The sequence below is a fragment of the Carex rostrata genome, chromosome 2 (assembly GCF_964058835.1).
Source record: "Carex rostrata chromosome 2, lpCarRost1.2, whole genome shotgun sequence".
In the NCBI taxonomy this organism is placed as follows: Eukaryota; Viridiplantae; Streptophyta; class Magnoliopsida; order Poales; family Cyperaceae; genus Carex; species Carex rostrata.
Window position 1 is genome coordinate 3,474,796 of NC_135919.1, and position 6,019 is coordinate 3,480,814.

Below are 6,019 nucleotides of genomic sequence, written 5' to 3' on the forward strand. Positions count from 1 at the left end.
TATAACAATTAATCAAAAAAATTTGAAGGCAACAAAAACGTGAATAACAAAATAAAAAGTGTGTGAATGAGGGGACCAAATGAATGATTATGCATTATATATGTGTGATAATTACTTCATTTTGTGATTTGTTTATTTGTTATTGGGTTTGTTGGGCCGGTCTTCACAATTACTATGATTATTTTTATTCATAGACACTCTAGTTTAATTTTTTTTTTATTATTAGTATAAGCATGTTTTTGAACTCAAATTTTAAGCCAAAGAGAAGCAAATTATGAGAGATTGTTAATGATATTTATACTTATGTAAAGATCTAAATTAAAAAAAGAAAAAAAAAAACCCTCCAAACAATTAAGTCTTATGCATGTCTAAATTGCTGTAATAATACCAAATCTATTCTTCAGCTTCCTAAAATACCCTAATTTGCTACCATAAATTATATATATATATGTATGCCAATTTTCAAGTAAAGATTTTAACAGAGTGATTTTAACTTCATGCAGCGCACGAAACATATAGAGATGTTTTTATCTTATAGTCCGCGAGTTGTATGAAGTCAAAACTGCTCTCGACAAGTGGAGAAGAGAAGAGGCTCCACTTCTTCCTTAAAAGTCACTTTCCTCCTCGTCAGATTCTTAATCTACATTCTCACTCTTCCTTCTTCTCTGCAAAAATAAGAGTATATCAATTCAATAGCATGGAGAGTAAATGTAAAAATGTGCAAATGGTGGTAAGAGGAGGCAACTGGCTCGCCTTCTTTCGCCCTCTTTTCTTCTTTGCCTAATAAAACCTTCTATTTGCAACAAACAAACAAAAAAATATTGGACCAGAACAAAACTAAAAGAGCTATCACATGTTTCTCCTAATTGTTATAATGCTGGAACGCAACAACAAGGAACACATTTCTTAAATAATACAATGGTGGTAAGAGGAAGTTAAAAAAAATTACAACCTTGGTTCCACCACTCGTAACATGTGGGGACTACAAGAATTCAAGCAATTTTACCAATGAAATTCCAAATAAAAAGTTGTCAATGTTTGATACCAGTTTCAGACAACAGCCTCGATTTGACTATATCAAATTCTACTGATAACAGCTAAACCATTCCTTTGCTATTCGAAATAGAATTTCCATTCCTCTAACCAATCCACTGGGTTCTTCCCTTCAAAGTTCAAAGACAGGAAATAGTGAAATACCTTTCGAGAGCCGGAATTTCGACCATGGCCTTCCCTTCTTGTCTCCGAGATGACATCAGTCAGCTTCTTGGTCATCGCCGCAAACCGGGTGTCTAACCCTTTTCAGCTGATCGAATTGCTTGTCTTGGGCTTCAATGGAAGACTCAATGTCTTTCGAAACCTAAGAATTAATTTTTTTTTAAATAAAAAATATCCTGTGAAAAGAGATCCACCTAAAAAAAATTAATTTTCTCTAATATCTAATGTGATCTTAAATTTTGTTAAATAATAAATATATTTTATTTTTAAATTAATTTAGAATAGAATTTCTTTTAAACTCACAAACAATTCATTCTTATCACTTGATATTTATAACAATTAATCAAAAAATTTTGAAGCCAACAAAAACGTGAATAACAAAATAAAAAGTGTGTGAATGAGGGGAACAAATGAATGATTATGCATTATATATGTGTGATAATTACTTCATTTTGTGATTTGTTTCCTTGTTATTGGGTTTGTTGGGCCGGTCTTCACAATTACTATGATTATTTTTATTCATAGACACTCTAGTTTAATTTTTTTATTTATTTATTAGTATAGACGTGTTTTTGAACTCAAATTTTAAGCCAAAGAGAAGCAAATTATGAGAGATTGTTAATGATATTTATACTTCTGTAAAGATTTAAATTAAAAAGAGAAAAAAAAACTCCAAATAATTAAGTCTTATGCATGTCTAAATCGCTGTAATAATACCAAATATGTTCTTCAGCTTCCTAAAATACCCTAATTTGCTACCATGAATTGTATATATGTATGCCAATTTTAAAATAAAGATTTTAATAGATTAATTTTAGCTTCATGCAGTGCACGAAACATATAGCGATATTTTCATCCTATAATTCGCGAGCTGTATGAAGTCAAAATCTGCTCTCGGCAAGTGGAGGAGAGGAGAGGCTCCACTTCTTCCTTAAAAGTCACTTTCCTCCTCGTCAGATTCTTAATCTACATTCTCACTCTTCTTTCTTCTCTGCAAAAATAAGAGTATATCAATTCAATAGCATGGAGAGTAAATGTAAAAATGTACAGATGGTGGTTAGAAGAGGCAACTGACTCGCCTTCTTTTGCCCTCTTTTCTTCTTTGCCTAAGAAAACCTTCTATTCAACAAATAAACAAAAAAATATTGGACCAGAACAAAACTAAAAGAGCTATCACATGTTTCTCCTTATTGTTATAATGCTGGAACAACAACAAGGAACACATTCCTTAAATAATAAAATGGTGGTAAGAGAAAGTTAAAAAAAATTACAACCTTGGTTCCACCACTCGTAACATGTGGGGACTCCAAGAATGCAAGCAATTTTACCAATGAAATTCAAAATAAAATGTTGTCAATGTTTGATACCAGTTTCAGACAACAGCTTAGATTTGGCTATATCAAATTCTACTTATAACAGCTAAACCATTCCTTTGCCATTCGAAATAGAATTTGCATTCCTCTAACCAATCCACTGGGTTCTTCCCTTCAAAGTTCAAAGACACAAAATAGTGAAATACCTTTCGAGAGCCGGAATTTTGATCATGGCCTTCTCTTCTTGTATCCGAGATGACATCAGTCAGCTTCTTGGTCATCGCCGTAAACCGGGTGTCTAACCCTTTTCAGCTGATCCAATTGCTTGTCTTGGGTTTCAATGGAAGACTCAAATGTCTTTCGAAACCTTAGAGATCTTCTCATTGATCGCAACAATGTCCAGCTGCTGATAGCCTTCCTTGGGAGGATCATTTTTTTTTTTTATTTCGACATTTTTGTGATTCTTGATTGTTCCAACTGTTACTTCCAGCAGCTCTCAAAGACAGAAAGAAGCTAATTTGGTGGAAATTAAGATAAAGAAAGAACCCAACTTGGAATAGAACAAAAGCGAAATTGATACTGTTATTGATATTTTTAATAAAACTGGTTCAACAATTACAACCCTTTATATAGGTGATACAAATCCAACAGAAATCAAATAAAATGACTAACTAAATCTTTCTAATTAATGATCCTCCGTTCAGTTCTTCTCCAGTTCACCTCCGTTTCTGACAACGTGAGACCTCTTCAGTGGCTGAACCCATCAACGGCTAACTTTAAACATGTAGGACCCAGTCGCAGTGACAGTAGCTTCACCCACAGTCGCCCCCAAATTTCCTTCCTCTCGCTGCAGAGGGAGAGCCTAGGATTAGAAAAAACACCCGTCTTGCATCACTTTTCGGCCCGTTCTTCGGCCCGTTATTTTCTCTTTCAGCTCAGTTATTTTAATTTGCTAGCCCCAAACTTCTGTTCTCTTTTTACTCTTTCAGCCCAGTTATTTTCCGAAATCCAGCAGCCCTTTTTCCCTCTTTTCTGGTTTCTTATTTTTATTAAGCCCAAAACCCCCTATTTTTTAGTAGGCCTGGCCAAGCTATCTATGTCTCCTTTTTGTTCTCCATTTCATATGTGTTAATGGATGTCTCCATTTCTTCTCATTCACTTCTTTCTTGTCCATTTTGAGCTATCCTCTAGACGCCTCCGTTTCTCCTGTTTTCCAAATAATGATTTCACTCATTTTCTATACTCTTTACATTTTTTTATTTTTCGTTTTATAATTTTTTAGGGGTTAATAGAGATGTGAGTATTCATTGGAGCGAACGAAGTATTGCTATCCATTTCTGCAGTGCTTTGACTTGTTACATATATGATTGCATAGTTATATCTGTAGAAAATCCGAAAGTAAAAAAGAAAATCTAGAAAAATTGAAAGAAGGAATTCACATCCTCTCCGGTACAACCCACACTGTACTGCACACAATCTTAGCAGTTCGATCGCATTAAGATCAGCATCGTGCAATTTCAGAATCACGATGAAATGAGGAAAGCAACAAGTACATCGCCGTAGAGAATCACTGATTCGAACTTTTATTGGCAAATAAAAAACTATATTTTAATAAAAAAAGGTTGATTGTTTTTCTTATTCCAAAATTAGGAGGACTAGAAAAAGTTTTTAGCTAAATTTTTCCTAGCTAAAAAAAAATCCAGTGATTCCATTAGAGTAGAAAAATGGCACGGCGGAGTTGGTTCTGTTATGGAACGACACGGCACGCGTGTCAGATATGTGTTGTGACTCACATGTTCCGTGCTGTGATCATCTTTTGAAACTTTGACACGGTATGGCACAGCACGGCACGGCACGTAGTCACGCGAGTCACGTGTAATTAGGACTATTAGATATTGATTAAATGGTAAATCTTGAATAAAATAACTTAAATTATAATTAAATGATTACGCGAGGCACGTTTGATCACAGCACGTGGCGTGACCATTCGTGTGCCTTGACCACCCCTTAATATTTTAATCATAACACGACACGACACAACACATGACCAAAGTCACAACGTACAAATCATAGCATAGCACGACACAACACATTTTTTTCACTCTAGATTTCATTCATGTGGACATTTTTTTTTTGGGGCCAAATGGACCGTAGATCCATGTTGACTTGTTCTTCACACATGAAGGGAATCTGCGCTCCATGTGGAAATTAACATGCTGTTGAACCTTAATAAATAACAAGTTTGTCACCATTGAAGCGCATCTTATTTTTGTTTTGATAACTGTACTGGTAGTTGGTGCAATTTGCATTATCGCGATATTAATAAATAAATTATTTCCTTTCAGACGTCGAAATCTAAGTATCTTAATTGTCTAAGTCAGAATAATGAATTTTTTAATTAATGTTTCGTTGTCATATAAACATAAAAAAATAATTTACGACCATTTAAGTAAAATGTAAAAAGAAAAGCAAATCTTCCTAAACGTGCTGACATTATACCTATATTTTTTTAACGAAAATAAAAAAGAGGTCGTGCAAACTTGTAAGGGTCAAAATGCAAATAGAAGATGTTTCACGAATGAATGAAGAAACTTTTTTCCAGCTTTCTGGCATCCTAACATAAATAAATTGTAGCATAAATTTTTCGAAAGTTGAAGAATTCAGATCTGATCAAAATTTATGAAATATATTAATAAGCAGACAATTTTAAAATTTTCATGTATTCGATAATAATATTTAAATTATTCGAAATTTCATAATTAGATTATGACTATTTACACTAATGCCGAGATTTTTCGAACAGCTAAATTGTCCTCATGAATATTGATTTTCTTTCTTTAGAATGTTGTAATATTTCTTATTTTTCTGTATATTTTCATCTTTTCTTTTCCAAATAAAAAGAATTTTACCAAGTATTTATTGCAAGCTTGAAAGCAATTCAATAGTATATAGAATTTCTTCCATATAAATATGAGGAGGGTTCAAATGATCCGATTTTTTTTATTATTTGAAGAAAAATAAATCTGCAGTCCTCCAAAAATGATATTAATAAAAATGCACATTAATATATTGATATTTAGATTTTTGAAAGGCCTCAACGTCACTTTGCAGTCCTCTAAGAAAGAAACTGCAGATTGATGTTGAGCCCCTGATATTTTTGAATTCCTTAATTTCAGTGGTGTTTATTTTTCTTTTTAAAATAGTATTAATAAAAATTTCGGAATCATTCAACAAGGCGAGTTAAAGAACGAAGTATCCTTACTGCTGCTCCGTACAAAAGTTCACTCAATTTCACTTTTTTCATTTCCTCCATTCCAATCAATTATTTTTCTGTTTAATAAAAATAGTGCCTCTATTTCAATCTATTTCTCTCTTACCTAGCTAACAATTGATTCTGTCGGGCATTTGAGGAATGAAATTATGACAAATTGGATTAGTTGAAGAATTCAGATCCAATTTTTCATCAAAATGCAAATAGAATTCAGATCCAT

General features: G+C 33.0%; 1 long non-coding RNA gene across 1 annotated transcript; it reads right to left on the reverse strand.

Moving 5' to 3' along the window:
• Positions 1 to 374: 374 nt before the first annotated feature.
• On the reverse strand, positions 375 to 3,358 carry LOC144550681 (uncharacterized). The gene is made up of 3 exons (XR_013510535.1): positions 2,896 to 3,358; positions 1,198 to 1,357; positions 375 to 665 (listed from the first exon to the last, which is right to left on the reverse strand). It is a non-coding gene; the product is annotated as an uncharacterized LOC144550681 (long non-coding RNA).
• Between the last annotated feature and the right edge of the window lie 2,661 nt (positions 3,359 to 6,019).